The following is a 23340-nucleotide window of genomic DNA, read 5'->3' on the forward strand; positions in this document are numbered from 1 at the left end:
AATTGACAGCAACAACAGAAGTACTCGGATGACTGAATCTCACCATCAGAAAGGAATTATGAGGCCGTCTAATTCCCACACACCTCCAACCCCTTCCAAGCTCCTGTGTGGGGGTTGCACCTAAAATAAGCTCTCTAAGGCAGGGCTTGTCAGGAAAGGCTGTCCTGTTGTTTTTCTCAGTCAGGGAAATGGGAGCGCAAAAGAGCAAAGTAATCAGCAACTTAGCTTTACTCACTGCCCTTGCTGCAAAAGGGGGCAGGGCTGGAATGTCAGTTTTCCAGAACTCATACCTGGAGAGAGAGGAAATCATTGGGATGAGAGAAGAGTGGTGACAGAGTGCGGCCTGCAAGTAGGCCATCTGAACTGTGAAGCGCCTGCTGGGGTCTTCCTGATGCCTTCCAGTCACGTGTATATTCACTTCTCTCAGAGGCTCCTCCTCCAAGATCCCTAGGCTCCAACTCACTTCTAGATGTTCACTGAGTGTGGGAAACAGGCACAAGCATGCACACACACATGTATGCTCCTGGTGCTAAGAGCTAAAGAGATCTAGGAAAAGAGTGTGCATCGGTGATTTTAATGTGGATGCTTATATACAAGAAAATACATAACTATCACCTTGATATTCCAGCTAATTTTCAGTTTAATGGCCATGACCATGGATGGATCAGAGTTGTTGAAGAAAATAGTCACTCTTAGGAGTTACAACACTGGGTCTGTTTGTCATTTCTGGGAGGGGACACAGCTTTCAAGGGTGGTGTGAAATCCAGTAGATAATGAACATTAATACAAAGGCCGCTTAGAGGATGAGAATGAGGGTACATTTTCCCCTTTGCGTCGTTGTATTGTTCTTCTAGCTATGTAAAATATGTTAGCTATATAGTGTATATTAGTTTAATCAAGAAAATGTTATGTAAAAAGAAGAGATTAATAGACATATAAATGTAGACTATTATTTTTCAATAAATGAAATGTAAATGGTAGAAAAACAGGGGAGAGCATTAAAAGGTAATGAAGAAAAAAGGATGGGGGGAGATAGAGGAAAGCAAATTGAAATTAAAATGAAGCGAACAAGTGTCAAAGGCAAATAAAATCACTTAGAAAGTTAAATGAGTGAAAAACTATATCGAAGGGTCATGACATGACAAGGGAATACAAAGACAGTCTGAAAGAACCAGAGCAAAATAATGTGGCACTGGCCATCTTCTAGAAGGTGGAGCTTATTTCTTTCCATCCCAAGCAAGGATTTGATTTAAAAAAAATGCAGTCAGAGTAAAGGAGAAAGTCAATTCACAGTGGAGAAACAAAAAGCACAAGACTAAGGTTAGCATCACTGTGTCACAACTGAGGTACATTTTGTAAGGCGCCTGCCCACTATGCCTCAGAACCTATCACTATAATCCAAAAAGATGAAAAGTCAGAGAAACTGTCCAAGCAAGAAGAGTCTAAAGAGATGTAACAAGTAAATGTCATGTGGGATCCTGGATGGGATACAGGCATAGAAAAAGGACATCAGGCAGAAACTAAGGACATTTGAATAGCTTTAGTTAAAGTGTAATACACAATAAAATGCATAAAAATTATATACCATGAGTGAGAGACAGTAGTAGAGAATACTCATTGTTGAGGATGTTGAATCCTCTGTGCTGTCTTTATAACATCTCTGCAACTCTAAAACAGTGCTAAAATAAAGATGCTGTTTCAAGTTCAAAGACAAAGGACAGCACATGATATAATGGTAGAGGAGGAGAAGAAAATGAAACTCTTTTTTTGAGACAGGATGATGTCGCTGTGTAACTCAGGCTAGCCTTGATCTCATAATCTCCCTGTCTCTACCTCCTAAGTACCAAGATTGTCAGGGTGTATCACCACAGATGGCTGAGAGACAAGTTTTTTAATTAAAGAAAACAATATAGATAAAGGAAAATTATAAAAGAAAAAATTTCTACCTCCCTCAAAATATCTAAAAACAACTCGTACCCTCCTAATAAACCTCCTTAAAAGCAAAAAGGAAAAACACATCAGTTAAGACCCAAGAGAAGGAAAAAAAATGCATGGCAAAAGAATATTAAGCCAAACCCCATTTTTAAAAGTGAAAGAAGAAGAAACAAACATAAAAATCCATAAAAACAGTAAAGTAAAACCCAACAAAAACATAGTAAAAGGAAGTTCTACCAAACAGAAAATTACTAAAAATATGACATGAAGAGCAAAAAAAAAGAAAAAAGAAAAAAGAATAGAGTAGAGAAAAAGGAAAAATATCCCCAGGAGCAATGTTGATGAAAAATAAGTCCTAAACATTGAAAGGATAAAAAGAAAAAAGTTATAAAAGACATAAAAGAAAGAAAACTCATGACAAATACATAATAAAAGGGAAAAAGAATGGGGAGGTCACTCAGCATGTTAAAAAAAAACATCAGGAGAGTAGGAAGTGCTTTGGTTTTGGTAGGCTTGTGGAGTGGGAACAAAATACCCAGAAATCATGGCTGTCCACAGTGCCCTCTGGGAGCTGTTGGAAGGAATGAAAAGGGCATGTTATTGTAACATAGGCAGACAGGCATTTAAGTGGCTCATTACCACCATATTAACTTTTTCCCATGTGAGTCTGGGAAGCTGACTGTTTTACCCAAAGCCCATGAGTCCTGTTTTATTTTACCAGGTTCTGAGAGATGAACATTTGTTGATGGGCCGGATCTATGATCTGTACTGGGCTCCTGCCTGCCCAGAGATAGATATTAATTCGACTTCTTTCGGAAGTTATTTAGTCTGACTGACGCAAGATCCATCCGAGCCACAGCTAAGTGACTACTAGGTCTTCGCTCCCAGTACTTTTGCTGAGTCAGGGTTCTGGAACTTGCTAATCACCAAACTCATCAAGAGCCGGAGGGCATCTTTCCTATTCAATTAGAAAATGTGATTCCTCCCCCATGTGAAGGAGTATATGTATAGGGGTCATCACAAACAACCAGAATCCCAACTAGAAACAATTCCAAACAACCACAGTTCCAAGTAGGGATCTCAAACACATTCAGCTTTGGATCTGAAGTATTGTGGTTGTTTTGTCAGTGTTATTTGCTCTATCTTTAAAATTAATCTTGCTTAAGATTAATGGTTAAATCATTTTTCATGAGCAGACTGACACTTAACTGGGTAGTGCATGGTGTGGTCTGGGAGGAAGTACATTTCTAACATGATTGTTTAGTCGAGTCATCCCAGTGAGGGTCATGAGAATTTGACGGCAATCATCACATTGGGTGTGCATTTTGACATGCAGAGTTCCTGCTCTGGCCTTTACCTGGCCAGAAGCAATAGCAATAGGGTAGCTGCTGTGATGGGACACTGGGGCACACATTTCCCACAGGTCACATTAGTGAGTAGTCAGGAGGCAAAATTCTTTACACCCCCAGAATGTCTGTAATTTTTTGGGGACCTAAAACCTGGTGCTTCTTGGCTCTGGCATACAGAGTGGTGCTTCTGAGCATTTGGGGGTGGGAGAGCTGAAAGTATGTGTTAGAATGCTGTATTCCAGCTGATGGATCATACTGAGAGGATCTAAGTTAACAAAACTAGAGTAGACAGGTAGACTAAAGGAAGGACTTACAGATCTAGAATGAAGCGGAACATGTAGGAACCAGGTAATTTCGGGCAAGTCACAAAACCTCTCTAAACTTCTATACAAGGAGCACACTACATAGAAAATGAATGTTATGACTTTTTTCCTTATGAGGAAAATTTAAAAACAGATGAAAATCAAAAATATGACTATATAATAGCAAAAATATTAAATTAAAGCAGGGCATAATGGTAATTAGAAGTTGTCATCACAAAGTAACTGTAAAGAAAACAAAACAGGCTGAGAATTTGAACCCAAGGCATCTTGGTTCTCCAGTCTTCCAAGTGTTTCATCCTTTTCCTAGCTCACCCTCCACGCACATCCCAGCCAAGCCATCCTCTTTCAAACTCACTGTTCCCTGCATAACACCTCAGTGGCCTTTCCAATGGGTTCCAGGCTTAGGCTCACATGATTTGGATTGACTGGTGATACATGGCCAGAGACCAGACTAGACTACTGTTATTCCATGCCAAATATTTGCCCCTAGATACTGATGTGTCCCATGGAATTTCAATTTATTATTTTTGCTGGTTGTACTATAAAACATAGAAGACATCCTAAAACAAATGGTTACTTTTGGAGTCATTGTTTCCCAAAAAGGTATTTTGACATTTAAAAATAGAGATGGTATAATATCAGGATTTTAACTTGTAACTTTAGGAAATAATCTGGCATAGTCTTGCCTTTCTCATTTTCTTTTGGAACAATGGAATATTCAATATGAACAGCTGGGAGCTGGGTGCCAGCCTTTTCTCTGTGGCTAACAGCAACATTTGGCTACGCTATTTTTCCATTTGGGGCCTCACTTTTCTCATCTCTACAATAGGGATGATTAGACAGAGTGCTATCCAAAGGGTGATCCAGCTGGAAGCTCAGGCTAGCCTGATCCTAGAGCTTCGCTCTAGTCCTCATATCCCTAAATTCCTGCTAGAAACAAAGCCTCACTTCTAATTCCCAGACCCTGAACCAGGTGGCAGGCAGTTCACATTCCTGGCGTGCATGAAGCAGAGAGTGTTTGCCAGCAGCCATGATGCAAGGCACAGGCTTTTTGATGTCCTTCACAATTTTGGAGGGGTTGCTTCTGTGACTCCACCTCACTATTTCTTGAACTTTCCCTGTGAATGCTGCTTTAGACTGTTTTTGCTTCATGTCCACCACCACGTTGTACAAATTCCTCTTGGGCCTTGTCTCCTCTATGTGTCTATTTGGGCTTAGTTGCTATAGAAAGATTTTTTACCTTTCATCTATTTTCTCTCTCCCTTTTGTCCCCCCCATATGTACTTTCCACGAATTCCTCCCTATTTCTTTTTCCACTTTAGACAGAAAGCATGACCTCAACTGTTGGCATGATCCATAAATGGCATTATCTGAATTCTTGGCAAAATCCCAATTGAGGAATGTTGAGCTACAGTTGGTTCTAGGTAGCTGGAGGAAATATAAAATTAATTAGCAACATAATTTCAGGCTTTACCTGCCTTGTAAAAGTGCACCAGTGTTTGCACTAGAAAGCACTTTCTGGCCCCAGTCCTTCTCTGCTGTTTTAAGAAGACTTGGAGTTGAAATGAGACATTTTGAGCTAAGTGGTCATTTTACTGGCAACCCCAACTTCACTAGTCCTGGGCAAGAAACAGAAGAGAAAATTCAGGCCTGCAAGGCTACTGTCTTGGAGTTTAAGGCTATCTCAGTCTGCAGTTGTCTTCATTTGCCGGCCCAAATGAAATTCTGCTTTCTTGCCTCTTCCCTGCCTCCAGTGTCTCTTCAGATTGTTTGCTTGGCGTCTTATTGTATGACAACTAAATAATGGGCCACTGAGAGACAACAATAAGAAAAAAAAAATCCCAAACTACTGTGACACTTAAGAGGCAACGCAAATTACAGTTGTTTCTTTTTTTTTATTATCAAATTTAAAAATAAGCCAAAGTGATACACTCTCAAAATTCAATTTGGATTCAGTTCTGTGGTTGTTTACTGTTATGGGTGATGGGCTGTTTTGTCTTTGGGAAATTTCCTTGTGAGCCACAGCCTGCCCAGCCCCCTGTCTGCCTTCCAGTTCCAGCCCTCGTCACTGCCCTAGAGCTGGGCCTTCCAAGTCCAGGGTAGTGGAAGCATGGCACAGTGCACTTCTGGATTCTTCCAGCTGTACTCTCACTGGGGAAAATCAACTTTGAAGTAAAGCTGGGGGCCTGCCAGGAAACTGAAAAGGGGTTATTAAAAATGGCCTTTTTCAAACCACCAGTGATGTTTTGCTAGCAGAGGGTAACAGGTTACTTGGAATCTGAACTGCCTTGGGTTTTGGATTAAATTGCAAAGTTGGCTGAGATTTCAGACCCCCAGGGTCTTGAGGGCTGAAGACACAATTGAAAGCATATTAGATGCTGGCTGCATCTATACAATACCAACCAACAAGTTAAAAGGGGGAGAATTCACTAAAATCTGTTTATTTAATGTCATGAACACAAAAACGTAAGTTTGAGTTTAGTCTTGTTCTTTTTTTATTTAGTTTTATTTTAATAAATCCCGACTAGAATATTTTGAAAATGGAAATAGCCTGTATTTCTACTAAGCATTATACTGCTTAAAATTCCACTATATTCTCCCTCACAGCCCTCCCCCAACCACTTTAGGTAGGGACCATTCTATGTTAAGAATGAAAGAGGGTCATATGGGGTTTTTTCTTCCCACTCTTCCCTGATACACTCTGATGCACCTGCAATTGTAGGATTAGCCCTTTTACTTTCTGTTTATTGAGGTCTTGAGAAGGTTTTGGTTTTCCAGACTTCCCATTCCATTATCTGTGCTTTATCCAAGCCTTTATCACTATCTGCTCTAGCTCTTAACTAAAAACCCTGGTATTCCTGAGCCATGTCCTCCTAGGTACTTCTCACTCACCTTGAAAGAAAGGTTGGCTTAGTAAAATTCTTTGGGAAAAATCTGCTATGAACTTTATTAGTGTATAAGCTGGTATCTGGCCAGAAAACCTAGAGTTTTAAGTTATTCTTGCTTTGAACATGGCCACCTGCACTTGGTGCTGCAGGACCCACTCAAACTTCTCAGGACTTCGAGGCCCCTAAGAAACATAGCCTGAGGGACCTGTGGCCAAGGAATGTTAAGGTTGGTGAGGGTTGGGAGTTGGATAGGTAGTAACTTAGGGGTGTCACCCCACTTAGACATTTTCACAACTCAGGACTCCAGAAGTGACTTGAACTGCTTGAGTGGCGGAGGTCATTAGTAGTGACCTTGAGTTACTATGATGGGAGAACCAAGTGAAAGTCCACGTGTAGCCGAGTCACACTGCTAGCCAGTGGAGAACAGGGACAAGAGCTGGTCTGTGGAATAAGTAGTGTGAATCTATGGTTGGGAAGTAAGCCGAGGCACTGAGTGTCATTCTGTGGCCAGTTCAACTCCCAAGCAACTGGGCATTCTTTCTCAGAGTGTCCAGTTGCTAGGAGCAATGGTAACAAAAAGCAGTAAGTAAACAGGAGATGCCAACTCAGGCCTTCGAACTTCTCAGGTTGTTCTATTCCGGTTAAATCATTTTAGGCTCTACTTTGTCTCACCTAGTTGTCCCTTCCCATGGGATATCTGAGATGGGGGCTCGTCCTTCATTTTCCAAAAACAGTTGATGGAGGGAAGGTGAGGGAAATTTTCTGCTGCCATGGAAGGCCAGTGCTGGCCCAAGGCCAACTTTCCTGAGTTTCTCCCAGGCGGATTCCACAATAGATGGGGGTAGAAGGAGGCACAATTGGCCCAGACTGTTTTTATTTGGTCTGCAGTGTGGGAGATCAGACATTCTGAAGAGAATTGAAAACACTTCTTTCTTTGGATTCCTGGGGCTGTGTAGGGGGAGCTTGGGCCCCACTTGGCACAGAGTTGATTATAACATTTAAAAAAAAACCCTCCAATATTGTTGCCCAAGGCTGAATGGAAAGTTTTCCTTCCAGTCAGAGCTGACTCCTAAAGCCTACACCTTCTTAAGCCTTTGATTAGCAGACACCTGCCACCAATGCGATCAGAGAACAATAAAGCTGTGAGGGGCTGCTCACAAAGCTGCTGAGGGTGGATCAGCGCTAATGGAGGCTGGATGGGAGTACAATGGTCTACCACCTCTGCTAGATCCCTAAGGACCCCAAACTCAGAACTTGTATGCCAAATTAAAACAACAACAACTAAAAATCAACTCTTTTTGAATCTGCTGAGTTTTTCTCTTTCTGACTCATTTATATGTGCTGAACTTATCAAAAATATGTTTTTGCTAAATGGCACTGTGTCTAAGCATGAGCCCCAGCTGACTGCTTCATCTGAGGCAAGAATGCCAACCATCTTACAGTTTATCATAGCCTTTAATTCCAAATGTTTTCAAGAGAAGAGGCCAGAGACAGCAAGATTGCTATATTACTGATGACTTCAGGGGAGTTTGTGGTTGACAAGACAGTGTTGGAAGAAACGTATGATTAATGCAAAGGAAAAAAAATAACAATGACTCACAAACAGAGGAACTCTGCACTTACTAGATCCCTCAAATTAACTTGCAAATAAACGACCTCTGGAGCAAAGCCACCTTTCATCAGTGTAAAGAATTTTGTGGAAATATTAATGATTATTTATTTATAACCCCATGTGCTTTCAAAACATATTTTAGATCGCCAAGTAGAAGGGTTTTGATCCAATGGGAGGTCATTGTAAAATGGCTCCTTCTGCAACTGGCCCTGATGAGCTATTTACCCAGAGCAAAGCACATTGGCCCAGTTGTCTTGGTGATAGACAGCTTGGCAACAAGAGCTGTCTGCACAGCTCTGAGGTGGGGTTGAACTGTCTGTAATGTCTCCATTCAAGTTTGGCTAATTGAAATCAGAAAGAAAAATTAACGTAGAAAGAAGGCGAAAAAAATTACACCTCCAGTCGGGTTTTTGCATGCCTGTCAATTTGCTAAGTTTAAAAAAAATGGTTTAGAGAATTTCTGTTCTGTTATTTTTACTGTGTTATTGTTATACACGAGATGGCACATTAGCTTCCAAGACAGGGCTAACAGTTGTGGCAATGTGCCAGTTTCCCAAGGACCCCAAGTCAAGTTGAGTTAAACCACTATCCACACTCCATTAGCATAACATCTGAGGCAAAGAGCAAGAGTGAGTATGGAACCTGTTTCTGGAAGGTGATGCTGCTAATTACCAGCTAAGACTGCTGTATGCTTAGAAAAGAAAGGAAACCAAGACAGGAGCCCTTAACTTCAAGCCTGTGAACCTCCAGAAATTACAGACAAAAGTTGTGTATATTCATATTTAGTTTTTCTTTGCATCCTTGGCGTTAAGCAGATTCTCTAAGGATACGGGCCACTTGTACAGGCATTTATGTTCACAGGCTTTGCCCCTGTTTAGTTTTTCTGGTATGCAGTTGTTGGGAGACCAGGAAATGGTTAGAACCTTTTGACCCACTATCTAGACATGGTCAGGACATCACTCAGCATATTACCTTTCAGATAAAATGAAAACATAAACAGGTCATTTTTCTTACCTATTGTAGTATGTAACACAGAACAAAGTTTAGACAAATATAAACATGCATACAGGTTTACAACTTTTATTTGTGTATCTTTATTCAGTTCTTCTTTTATTATTATTTCTCACTTCCATGGGGTACCAAAATGTTTCCTTATGGCTCCATTTCATGAAATTGGTACATCTTTAGGCAGCTATTGGTCATAATGGCAACCCATTTGATGACATGGTTTTCATTACTTTGGTAGAGCTCTCAGCACTAGCTAATGAGCATCTTTTATTCTGGACCCTCATATTTTCCAGACCAGTACTGGAGGCTGGAATTATGACTCAGTGACAGAGTTGTTGTCTACCACGGGCAAGGCTCTGGACTCCATGACCAGCACTAAAAATTCTAAAGCAGGAAATTTTTGATATGTTATCATGAAGAAACCCACAAGTGTGTGTATGCTTGTGTAAGTATGCACATGCGTGTGTGTGAGAGTGAGGATAGAAGTCAGCAGGTGATTTCTTCAAACCCTTGTATTTTTTAGGTTTGCCATGTGTCTGTGTGACTGCTTGTCTGTGACTGTGGTTGTACATGTGCCATACCACATGTGTGGAAGTCAGAGGACACTCTTTTTTAAAATATTTATTTATTTATCATGTATACAATATTCTGTCTGTGTGTATGCCTGCAGGCCAGAGGAGGGCACTAGACCCCATTACAGATGGTTGTGAGCCACCATGTGGTTGCTAGGAATTGAATTTAGGACCTTTGGAAGAGCATGCAATGCTCTTAACCTCTGAGCCATCTCTCCAGTCCCCAGAGGATACTCTTGTAGGCCATTTCTTGCCTTCTGATTTAAGACAATATCTCTGTTGTTCCCTACTGTGCATGTCCAGTTTGTTGGCCTGCTAGCAGCCAAGGATTCCCATTTCTCCACCTCTTTCTCCTGGTAGCAGTGCTGTGATTACAGGTCGTCACACATGTCCAGCTTTTATGTAGGTTCTGGGGATTTGAACGCAGGTCCTCATGCTTGTGTGTCAAGCACATTGTCCACTGAGCTATGTCCCTAGCCTTCTACCTTACTTGTTGAGATAATGTCTCTCACTGAACCTGGAGCTCACCAATTCAGCTAGGAGTTCCAAGGGATCTGATTGTCTCTGCCTCTTCAGAACTAGGGATAACAGGTACATGGACATGCCCAGCTTTTTATATTGATGTTGTAGATATGAACTCATGTCCTAATGCTTGCATGACAACCACTTTTCTGAGAACCTCTCTCCAGTTCTTCTTCCGTGTTAAGTTCTTGCTTTTAAAAATATCAAGCACATTACCTTTATAGTTAGAAAAAACAAAATTAAAAATTATATATCAGCTAGGTTAACTTATTTCCCACCCCCCTCCTTCCCTTTCTCTCTACACCTCTCTGATGCAGATCAAGCCCAGGGTTTTGCAAATGTAAGCACGGTACCACCGAGGGACATGCATTTACAAGCTGACTTCTAGGTTGTGTGAATCATACTTTTGAAAATCCCCCAGTTAAAGGAATGTTATAATATTGTGTGTAAAATTGCAATTAGAAATCCAACTGGAGATTTCCTGTATACTTTGAGTCTAAGAAAAGAACTCAGTGTTAGTCAACATCATTTCCCTTTGGTGTCATTGAATTTTAGGGGAAAAAAGACAATTTGAAGTATATAGATCCAGGTACGTGTAAATTCTCAGGGAATGAGAATATAATTTACTGAGTAGAACTGTTGGACTATAACGATGAGTAAAGGAAGCTAGGCCACCATTCTTTGTAAAATGGAAAGTATAAATATGTCAACCCTACTCTGCATGTACCCTGCTCGTCACCTTCTGGTAAAGGCTAGCATTGGGGCAAGGCTCAGCAAAGGGGTAAGGACATCTGTTTTACACATTACGTGGTAATTTATACCACGGACGAAAGCATGATGGTTTATTTATCTTAAGCCACATCAAAACGGTTGGGTAAAAGTAGTCAGGTCAGAAAGTTCCTGGCACAAAATAGGTGTATAAAATTGGAACTGATGCATAAGTATTGCCTTTTTCAGGGGACTTTCTAAAATATCCCCAGCCAAAATGAACTTCTGTCCTTCTACTCCCACAGTCCTCCTTCTGTATTCGATTCTAGCACTTATTTCATATCCAACTAAACTACTTGTTGGAATTGTTATGTTGTGAATTCTTTGAGACATGCCTTCATCATGTTTGCTGATGACTTATGTGTCTTGTAGTAATTAATTCATTTATTTTCAAAATATATTGTATACCAGACATTCTGGTGTTGGAGGCCTCCTGGTGAAAATACACAGTTTTTCCTCTCGGTGAGCTTAATAAATATTTAATTATTCATCTTCCTGATTCCTCCTATTATTATGGTTTAGAATAAGAAGATAATATTCAGGAAAATGTCCATATTCTTTTGTCATCTTGAAGGACATAACATTTTCTTCTTTAGTCATTCTAAAAGAATTTATAATTCTAAAAGTTTTTTTCACCATTACTAAAGAACATTTTAGTGGTCATATAGGCTGAGAAATTAAGGCCTTAAGTGAGGCATTTTATCACAGAAATCTTAATTGTAGTACATTGGAGATGGAGGTGAGATCAGAAACAGAGAAAATGCATCCTAGAGAATTTACAATGTTTCCATATATTTAGCATGTGGCTCTGTGGTCTTCATGTGGTGAGATGAAGGGAAAATGGAGGTGTAAGAACATTTGCTTTGTTTCCAACTTCATAATATCTTCTGTAATTAATTCAAAGAGAGTTGGAGACTGCCTTGGTATGACATGGATATATACTCATGAGGTATATTCTCCTTTGAAGTGGAAGCCTACAGGTTAATGGTTAGGCACATTCTAAATTTATTATTTTAGTGTAATCTTGCATATCTGCTTATACAGTATATCTACATACAGTATGTTTGTATATGTACTTTACCCTGTGGAAATTTGGGTCCCATATCCCTATGTGGTATCTTTCTTATTAAATACTCTTTGATGCTCTGACGATGTTGAGAGTCACTTATAGAATGGTTTGTTAAAGATAAAAATTGAAAAATCATTCTTGTAGTGGGATTAAAAAACTGTAATATTTCAAAGTATAAGAGATACAACTAAAAACAACCCCACTGGCTATTTTGAACTCATACTTTTTGTTAATGAATAGCCATTGTTGGAAACTTTATTTTTTACAAATTGTTCTTTAAGGTTTTTATGAGTTTTTTTTTTTAACTTGGCACACTAATACATGCAAGGAAGCCAAGTGTGGTGGCACATGCCTGAAATCTTAACACTTGTAAGACAAGGCAAGAGGACTGGGCCACATCTCAAAAGCACCCACAGTGTGTGCATATATGGTTAGATGTAGGAGGAGACCGCTTGTTTGTTTCGTGGCTGCCCAGAAACCAAAATAATCACACAGAAATTATATTATTTAAATGACTGCTTGATCTATTAGCTCTAGCTTCTTATTGGCTAACTCTTTCATATTAATTTAACCCATTTCTATTAATCTGTGTTACCACGTGGCTACAGCTTACTGGGTAAAGTTTCGACATGTCTCCAGCAGGGCAACATGGCTTCTCTCTGACTCTGCCTTCCTTCTACCTTGCTATAAGCCAAGCCAGTTTTTTTTAATTCATTAACCAATAAAAGCAACACATAGACAGAAGGACCTCCCTTAATACAAGGAAATTAATTTATTATTTCATTTGTCAAAATCTTTCAAGAACTCTGTGCATTCCTGTCCTAAGCAGTTTTTATTTATTCATCAAATGTAATGAATACAATTTATTAAATCTTGTCTGCCTTAATGGATTAATTGATTCATTGATGAAACTAAGACATTATACTGAATTAATTAGTTATGAGGCAGAATCAAGCTGTTATTAAACTGAATTATGTATTTGAATGAAGTCATCAATTGAACTGATAATAGAATGGTCTTTTAGACCAAAGTGACCTAGAATGTGTACTTAGACACAAAAAGACTTGGATGTTTTTATGAGTGGATCAATTCTTTGCTAGAGACAACTAACTCATTAAAATAGTTTATTTAATAGTTCGTTTTAAAAATCCCTTAAAGAGCTGGACATTTTAAATCTGCTTTGAGTATAGGAATTTTAAAGAAGTATTTCTGAATTAAGCGTCTGCTTGGGAAGTTTGGTGTTTAAAGACACCCCAAAGTCCCTACTATTCCTCACTTTACATACAGGCCCATTGGTCTGGTGAACTAGAGGCTCAAACTTTTCTTTTGTGAGAGTGCAGTTTTCCAAAAGCAACAGCAACTCTCTGTTGGGCACTGGTTCATTTCTGGAACCAGATGAAAAGGCTAAAATTAGTTATTGGGAATTGTGTGTGATCTACAGAAGTGACTAAAATACCTCATTTTAAAAGTAACATCAGAAATAAATGTGTTGGGGGAGGGTAGAGTGTTGGCAGAGGCTGCTTGTTCATTCCCAGCTGCCCTTACTCGAAATAATCACACAGAAACTATGTTATTTGCAATATTGTTTAGCCAATAGCTTAAGCATATTTCTAGATAGCTCTTATATCCTAAACTAACCTAGCTCCATTAATCTCTACATCACAACAAGGTTGTGGCCTACTGGCAAAGTTCTAGTGTGCTCTAGCAGAGGAGTCCGTCTCCTGTGGCAGCAACATGGCTTCTATCTGACTCTGCCTTCTTTCTCCCAGCGTTCAGTTTAGTTTTCCCTGTCTAACTCTATTCTGCCCTATCACAGGCCAAAGCAGCTTTTTTATTCATTGACCAATAAAAGCAACACATATACAGAATGACTTCTCACAACAGTAGAGGAAAATACACATACTAAAAATATACTTAGAACTCTCTGCAAGTGTCATAAATTCAACTTTAACAGATTGATAGAAGCTAAAATAACGCTATTCCTTTTGTCGTTAGAATGGGTCTCTTTCATAGAGATGAGGCAATCTGAGCTCAGTCAATCAAATGACCTTTCATCTTCAGATCAATTTTTCGACACAAAGCTATTTGATATAGTCCTGTCTTCTCCATTTTGAGGTCTGTCCACCAGCAGTTAATATAAGACTCAAATTCCTTTTGTCCTTTAATCACCTTTAGCTCATACCCTACCTTTCACATTCCCTTTTGCATTGAGACCTGATAAAAAATTTTCCATCTCTGTGAGTCTGTGACTTTAAGATCAACAAAGACCTCTGATTCCCTGTACACTGAGAATTTGTGTGTAAAATTAAACACATTTTCTTTGAGTATCACTCCCCCCTGCCCATTATTTTATTTCAATACTGAGTCAAAATCTCTATGCTATCCTCTGAAGAGGTTTGGGAAACTCATGTTACATAGTCATAGCAGAGACTGTTTGTTCATTTCCTGGCCACACAGACCCAAATAATCACACAGAAACAATATTAATTACAATATTGTTTGGCCAATAGCTTAAGTATAATTCTAGCTAGCTCTTACATATTAAATTAACCCATTTCTATTTTCTGTGCATTACCATGAGGCTTGTGGTTTACCAGCAAGGTTCTAGGGTGCATCTGTTTCCTTTGGCACATACATGGCATCTCCCTGACTTCCCCTACTTTCTCCCAGCATTCAGTTTAGTTTTCCCACCTACCTCTATTCTGCCCTGTCACAGGCCAAGCAGCTTCTTTATTAACCAGTGATAATAAAACATATGCACAGCATATAGAGGGGAATCCCACATCTGGGGCTGGGTTGCTTTTATTTACAATTCTAAGACAACAACAAATGTGAAAAGTATGGGGCAGTCCCTACTACCATCTTTCATTCCCTGGAGCTCTTGCTGAGTCAAGGAGGTTCTGGCGACTGGTTTTCTCAATAAACAGAAAAACTCAGTAGGTAGGGATTTATTAGGTAAGAGTTTTGTGGAATCCTTTATATCACATCATGTGTGTGTGTATGTGTGTCCAAATTAGTGAAAATATACTTAATCTTGAAGACCAGATAGTATACCTGAGGGGTTGGAATGCTCTGAATCACTGGCCATATATGTTATTTTGGGGCTGAGAATAAAATTTAGAGGCAATTCTATCTCTGAGCATGCTGTGGTTCACTTCTTGGGGTTTGAGCAGCAGCCATAAAGCATGTACAGCTGATGTCTGTATTTAATAAATGACTTGACAGTCACTACCACAATCAAATATTAGATAACTGGAAGTGTTAGTTGGCATCAAAATGTTTATAGTGCACTATGGCAATGTTTTAAATACTTCATATAAATTTTCTCATTTACTCTTCATGGAACCTGAAAAAGTACAAATACTAACTCCACATCAAAGATGAAGAAAGTGATAAAAATAGTTCCTGATCAGGTGACTGATCCAGGATTAAAATCCAAGCAGTCTGCCTCTATACTCAGCTCATAATAATTACCATTATAACCCTGAGTCTGCCTTTATAAAATTACTTTCTTTGCTCAACCCAATATTTATACCGGAGACTACTTATTTGTATCAACTTAGTCCAGGGTGTATAATAACTCAGGAGTTATGTAATGCATAATAATATTTTTCTAAGTGAGAAGACATGCATGCAGATAAATTATGGTGTCAGATAGGACTAGAAGATAAGTTTAATAGACTCATACAGAAATATATGTAATTATTTGACAATCTTTACAAGGTCTGTGAGGCAAAATGAAATGAAAGAGATTCTGAGGAAAATTAAATATGTAGTAATATTATTCCTATGCCATTAGAAGATACGACTGCATATTTAGTAGTAACTGTGATACACTGTTTTAAGAATTGGTTTCATACAGACAAATGGGATGGAATTTTTACCATCAAGGAACTTGTAGGGCATATGGAAAATAAACCATGGTTACAGTAGTATGATCCCTCCTATGGTGAGAAATAGGCATAGAGCTCATTATAGATTGCCTTGGTATTATTCATAACAAGTTTATGTTCTTATCCCCGAGGCAATACAGAACCATTTAACTAATGTAGTAATCTTACTATATGTTCAGGAAAAGTTCACTCTAAGTAGAGAGAGCAGATTGAGGAAAAATGAGATAATATGCTTCCAACTTTGAACCGTTCCTGATTTTTTTATTAGATAATCTTTGATACTCTCATTTATTATTATCTTGACCTATCCAAAGATATCTATGTGTCTACTATCTTTGCTCTATGTAACAATTAAAAGAACTACCCTCAGAGACTTCACAGCTTAGTTGGGGAAACATTCATTACAAACACATAGATAGCATCAGTGTGTTTTTCTTGTCCTATATACAGTTTTGTCAAATTTATCCTAATAATACACATACAAATGTGTCTTATTTGCCTGTATTCCTAGAAGAAACTGAAAATAGACAGTAAGCTCAATAAAAAGGTTTTGTTGTTGTTATTCACTATGTAGTAGTTCCATTGACAATGAGTCCCATACTGGCAGTTCAGGACTGAGGACTTAAATTTGTTCCCACTTCCTCCTTATTTCAAATAACGTTTTGACCCCTTGGTAAATTAATTGTTTAAAATTGTGATAAACTACTTTTATGGCTCGCTCTTTTCTTCTTAACATAATATACAGAGTGGTTGGAAATAATCAGTCACATATTGAGTAAGACCCTATTTCTGATGCCCAGATCTGTGACCTTATGCCTCTCGCTTTGAAAGCCTTGCTAGATAGGTTTCACACTACATAATTCAGAGTCCTTAGAAGTTTTAAAGGCTGGTAAGAGTCAAGCTCATCTATTTTCTAATATCAAGTTGATATTCAGTAGAGGGATTTTAGCTGGACACAGAGAACTGAAGTCCCCATCTAGACTTAGTAATAGCCCTTTGGGAAGGCTTTGGAGGACTCCTCAAAGAAACCTGTTCAAAGGCTTCCCTGGAAGCCTTTCAATTGTGCTCAGTACTGGAAAAGGCTGCTGGTTATGGACAACTGCTTTCATTTTGCCCTGGTTCAAAGGCGTTCACCTCAGGCCTAAAACTTGTGACTCCAACTTGCCTTTAATTTATAGCCAAGTGGTGGTTGTTAACCCTAAGTAGTTTTTCAGACTTCTAGATGCAAAGGCTGCATCATATCCCAAGATTTCATGCAAGAGGATAAAGATAGTTAAAATACAGGGAGTGAACATATATGGAGAACGAGTATTTTTAATTGAAAGAATTATTTATAGCCCTTTGGTATCTGGGGAATCTCAAGTTATCAAGTTGTAATTGATCTTTTCTAAACTGATTTATGGTCTGTTAGGGGAGAAGTAGTTCCCACCTCTCATGCATAATTAATTACAAAAAGGAGCTTAGTAGGTCTAGCTGAGAAGGAGGGGAGAGAGATAGATGGAGGTTGATAGGGAAAGGGATGAAGAAAGAAAGAAAATTTTTCTGTGGCTTAATAAGTAAAGGAAGTGAAACCAATATAGAATTCTGAAGAAGTCTAACACGAATGTTGGACTTTGATTATGCTAAGCAAATAACAAAATCTCTTTGCCATTTTAGAAACTATTCCTAAATTCTATCTTGTTGCCTGAGTAAAAATTTGATTCTGATAGTTATTCTAGTTCCAGGTGACTGATTCTAAACTCAGAAGGTGAGAGGAAAGGGAGATGAAGCAAGATGTTGGTTTTGACAGCAGTTCAGGCCCCATTCAAGCTGTCTTCATCTCTGCCCAGCTATCTAAAGCAGAAGGTCCATTTCATTGCCCTTTATTGGATCCCTGTAGCTCTGAAATGGCAGCATGTGCTGAAGCTGGCATGAGAAGAGAATCTTAGAGGTTGTACCAAAGGTACTTTTACAACCACAGCATGCTATTTGCCCTGTTGTAAATAGTCAATATTTTTTAAAAGTACCCAATGGAAACTACTAAGAATATTAAACAAAAACAAAATTGTAAGACTTGAGCGATTTTGCAACTCAGAGAAATCTTTGACAATTTTTATCTGATTTGCAAGTACATGGCCCACTTTTCTTCGTGGTGTTTCAAATTTACTATAGTGATATACATCGCCATTCCATATATTCGAGAGTACTCAGCAGACAGCCATTTTACAGTGGAGAATCCATGACAACTTGAATGTTGTCTAGAGAATTCTGTAGGATTAGCATTCCTGGGTATAGGTAGTAGTACCTTTTTTCAAAATAGGAAGCCTGTAAGTGAGAACATTTTGGCCCAGAAAATTCCAGAACTTTGAGAAGCTGAAGCGAAATTTCAAAGGAAGGATACATGGTGGGGAATTTTTCTGGGAAGCAAAAATCCAGTTGTTTGGTGTATATATAAGTGTATGCCTGTTTGCATATCTATTCTACACAACAGTAAAGCATGTTCTTAAGACATTTAGATTAGATCATTAGACTCTGAAGTTGAGTATCAAGTTTATCTACCTTCTTAACCCCATGTTTGAATTACAACTGTAATATCCTTTCCTGATAGTGATCTAGTTCCAGGGACACAATTAAAAGTCATTCCATTTTTAAACTTTTTTTGAGAAAGTATGGTGTTGGGGCTGGAGAGATGGCTCAGTAGTTAAGAGTACTGGCTGTTCTTCCAGAAGACCTGGGTTCAATTCCCAACATCCACATGGCAGCTTACAACTGTCTGTAATTCCAGTTCCCAGGTACCCGAGATCCTCATACGGATATATACGTGGAGGCAAAACACCAGTGCACATAAATAAATTTTTTTTTAGAAAGAGAAAATATGGCGTTGCTTAAATAATGTGGTCTTTTAAAGTTAGATAGAGATGAATTTGTGTCCAGGATCCACACTTCACTGGATGGAAGCTGGGTTCTCTCTTAGGACTTCAGTTAGCCAATTCCTTCACACATGTGCCTTTAACTGGGCTCATAGAAAGACTCAAAATATTATAAGAAATCTTTTTTGAAATTATTTTTTATACTTGAAGAGAAGGTATATTGAATGCTTCTTGTGTTTGCACTTACTTGGATTAAAAAAGATAAAGCAAGTAGGCAGAATATGCACTGTAGATATTTCTCTAAAGTCTATGTTCTCCTCTTAATAAAGAACAACCAAGATCTTTCTATGTTTAATTTCCATAGTTAATTTGCTATAGACCTAGTAACGAATATTTTGAATTTCATAGTACATATAATACTCCAAGTATTATCCTGAATTTAAAATTAAGACCTAGTACTGAGCACTAGCAGAGAACACTGCTTAACTATTGTGTACTATTAAAGTACTGCTTAACTATTGTGTACTATTAAAGTACTGCTTAACTATTGGCGTGCTGTTAAAGTACAGCTTAACTATTAAAGGTTTTTTGGTTTAGTCATTGTTATTTAGTTAGTATCTTCAAAGTTGAGTGTACTCCCTCTATAACCATATTTAATCAGTTCTATAGTTTTTGTCAATGTTTTCTAAGATCTCAAGTCACAAAGATGTCCCAGGATAGCTGTTTTTAACAGTAGAAAGAGTGTTTTCTTATTCTGTTTCTGCAGTTTTGTTTGTGCTGTGCCCAAAACTTGGAATGCCATTTAATTTTCCTCTGATTCAATATAAATCCTATCCATTCTTCAGGGTAATATTCAGTTTCAGCTCCCATCATGAAGCCTTTCTTGGTCATTCCAAAGCATGTTGCTCTTTCCAAACACATGGAATAGATCATAGGAATAATAACATTTACCCCACTCATTATGAAAATCCTTTTAGAGAAATTCCCCATGTGTGGAATACCTACTATGTGTCAAATTCTATAGGTAACACAAAAAATTGAATGGAGTCTTGAAATGTATACACGGGTAGAGCTAATTATTTGGACTTAAAACAAAGCCACAGTAATCGATTAGTGAGAATGCTTTAACTGGCTTCTACCATTAGGTACATGTTTATGTGAAGTGTAGGCAGTTTTGATATATATATTTCTTATTCTCTCATACACTAAAAACCAAAAGAATTTTTTATTGCTATTCTCATTTTTTCTAATAGATGAACAGCAACACTGTATTAGGTGATTACCTTATAGACAGGCGAAATGAATGACAGCAGTATTATAAAAAATGAAAAGAATAATTTGGGAATATTATTCTAAGATATTTGTAGTACTTGTGACATGGTACAGTGTTCATTGAAAATAGAGTTTGACCAGTTAGGAATTTATGTTATAATGTCAACAGCAAACACTAATTGTGAGGCTGGGATATAGCTAGTGCAATACCCTGGGTTATATCTCCAGAAGTAAGAAAAGCAGAAAAAAAATAGCTTACATACTAAAAAAAATTAAACAAAATGGAATCATGTATTATGCTTAACTAAAGGCGGAAATGGAGTAGAAGAAAAGTGAGACCAAGAGCAAGGAAACAAACGGAATGGAGAAATAGTAAGAAATGTGGTAGATACTAATCCAACTCCATCAGTGGTGATTTCAACATCAACTGGATTAAGTACTCCCAGTTAAAAGTCAGTTGGGGACTGGAGAGATGTTCAGTGGTTAACTGCATACGCTGCTCTTGGAGAGGACCCAATTTCAGTTCCCAGCACACACATCAGGCAGCTCACAACTGCTTGTAACGTCAGCTCTAGAAATATTCAACCTCTCCAGACTCCACAGGCACCTGCCTTCATGTACACACGGCTGCACAAATACAAAAATTAATTTAATATATAATTAAAAGTAATAAAAGTAAATCTTTAAAAAAATCATTGGTTGTAATTGTGGTTTATAAAAAACAAGACTCAAAAGTAGACAATTCTGCCATTGTGTTTCAAGATTTTTCTTAAATCTGGTTTTTTTTTGAGACAGGGTTTCTCTGTAGCTTTGAAGCCTGTCCTGAAACTAGCTCTTGTAGACAAGAAGTCTATTCTTAATAGATTCAGTAGGCAGAAAATCAGCAAAAATGTAGTCAAACTGAGTAGGACCACCAATCAACTAAATTTAGTTGACATTTATATAATATTTCAACAACAGTGTATTTCCCTTCATATATATTGTATATAAAGATGTAATAATGAATATTAGTTTGTATAATTAATATATACTAATAGAAAGTTCAGACAAAAATATGAAAGAAAAAGTCATAAATGACTGGAACCTGAAAGTAAGGAGATGGCAAAGCTATATCTTGTAGATAATAAGGAAATGTCATAACCACAAATATACCATTCCCCAAAAGACAATCTACCAAACGCTTTAATATCTAGCCTAACTAAAAGTTTAATTTAAAAAGACCGTCTACCAAAGCTCAAAGGGAATTGATTATTTGCAAAGGCCTGTATCTACTAAGAAATTTAGTTCAAGAATTATCTTGAAAGAATCAGATCAAGGTGGATTCATAGTGAATTTTACCAAAAGTCCCTGAAGAAGAACCTATATCAATTCTCTATAACCTTCATAAGAAAGAAAACAAAAGCGGAAGGGGTATGCCCTAATTCATTTAGTAAGACAAGATAGTATAACCGAAAAATTACAGGGCCATGGCTTAACAGTCTTGATCTCAGCTACTTACCGATATGTGCAAATCACAAAACCTCTCTCAGTTTCAGTCCTTATTAGTAAAGTTCAGCAAATAAGCTAGACATGGAGGTGCACACCTGTAGTCTAAGTACTCAGAAGGTTTAGAATGGAGGGTCAGGATTTCAAGGCCAACCTGATACACTGTCTACAAAAAAATACATTTTACAGTATTGTTATAGATTGGATTGTGTTCTCCTCCAAATTCATAGTTTGATGCCCTAGTTCTGATGTGACTGTATTTGGAAATAGGGGTTTTAGGGAGGTTATTAAGGTTAAATGAGATTATATTAGTGTGACCCTAATTTAGTAGAACTGCTATCTATTTAAGAAGAGAAGAGACATCAGATCTCTCTCTCCCCCTCTTCCCCTTCTCCTCTCCTTGCCCCTACCTCCCCCTTTTTCTCCCCCTTTCTTCTTTCTCTGCACAAATACAGAAGAAAGGCCATTTGAGGACACAGTGAGAAGATGCTGATTATCTCCAAGCCAGGAAAAGAAGCCTCAGCAGAAACCAATCCTGACAGAGAGTTTGGGTTTTCAGCCTCTACAACTGTGAGATAATGAATGTGTTGTTTACAGCGCGCAATTTGTGATATCTTGTTGTGACATCCCAAGGTGTCTAATCTAACTCTTCCTTAATATTGGAAATGTTTCTTAGAAGCAAATGATCTTTGAAAATGGTAAAGCCATCTGTATTTTCTATTCTTATTTCCCCCTTTCCACCATCAAGACATTTAAAACTGGGGTAGGTACTTACACTGTATGCCTGGGACTCATTTCTCTTTAGTTTTTAGCATTTGATTTCCAACATCATGGCTAAGGTCTGACAAATCCTGATTTGGCAATACACTACAGAGAGAATGTAGAGAAAGGAATTGTCCCAGATTTCAGTCCGAAGAGTATTCTAAGCTTGGGTAGTGATGATGGAGCACTCTGACCTGTGTCGCACCATTGGTTTAAAGACTTTATTTTTACTATTCTTTAGATCACAGTTTGGAACTGAGTTATAGAATAGAGTTATCTCCTTATTCTCTCCATTTGGTCTTTCTTCCCTAGCTAATTCCAAAGTATGCAAGCTATACACTTTCTAGCTTTTTTCCTTCATAGCCATTATCTAGGCACCAAAAACAGAGATGGAAAGAGACAGGTTTAATCCAAAGCACCAGTTTCCATTACCTTAAGCTGCCTCAATGATTTTTCTGATGGGATGAAATTTCTTGCACTTGGTCCCAGGCCCAAGGTATATGCAATGCTTCAATGAAATTGCTTGCGACACATTGAAGTGAGTGCCTGGGAACTATGAGTTTGTCAAATATTTTTTAAAAGACTCAGAACTTCTTGTACAGGCACTAAACTAAGGAGGGGATAGCTTTCAAAGTTTTCACTTGCCGTGGAGAGCTACCCTGCTATGGAAAGTGTTCTGTTCTGTGAAGGACACAAAGATACATATTCATAGCCTATGTCAGAGAGAGTGTGTTCCACAGGTTTCATGTGAAGTCCTCTCCTTTTTGGTGCCAACCTCCCTCTCCAGTCTAATTTCCTGTTACACTTCCTACTTCAGTTGAGTTCCTTATTTGTGTCTTTGCAGTTCAGTTGTTGGACCATATAGTAGGCCTCGGGGCTAAAAGACAAGGCTTATTTACAGACCCTTCTTCCAGACACCCAGGAGCTCAGAGGCTCAGAGGAGTCTTTTAAAGTATCTCACGTGGTTAATGGCATTGTAGAAGCTTGCTTCACATAATAGAGAAGTTGTGCATGATGGGATTCCATTTATGTC

General features: G+C 38.3%; 1 long non-coding RNA gene across 3 annotated transcripts in view; it reads left to right on the top strand.

Annotated features, from left to right (window-relative positions):
* Window positions 1-23340, top strand: part of LOC142840716 (uncharacterized) — a 53693-nt gene that overhangs the window by 15817 nt on the left and 14536 nt on the right. For 2 of the 3 annotated variants that reach the window (XR_012908956.1, XR_012908957.1), the window contains one exon: window positions 22001-22398. This is a non-coding gene — a long non-coding RNA (uncharacterized LOC142840716). Of the gene's footprint in view, window positions 1-22000; window positions 22399-23340 lie in introns of those variants that run through there. The other variant, XR_012908958.1, reaches the window with a different exon arrangement.

This window comes from Microtus pennsylvanicus, chromosome X (assembly GCF_037038515.1).
Source record: "Microtus pennsylvanicus isolate mMicPen1 chromosome X, mMicPen1.hap1, whole genome shotgun sequence".
Taxonomy (NCBI): domain Eukaryota; kingdom Metazoa; phylum Chordata; class Mammalia; order Rodentia; family Cricetidae; genus Microtus; species Microtus pennsylvanicus.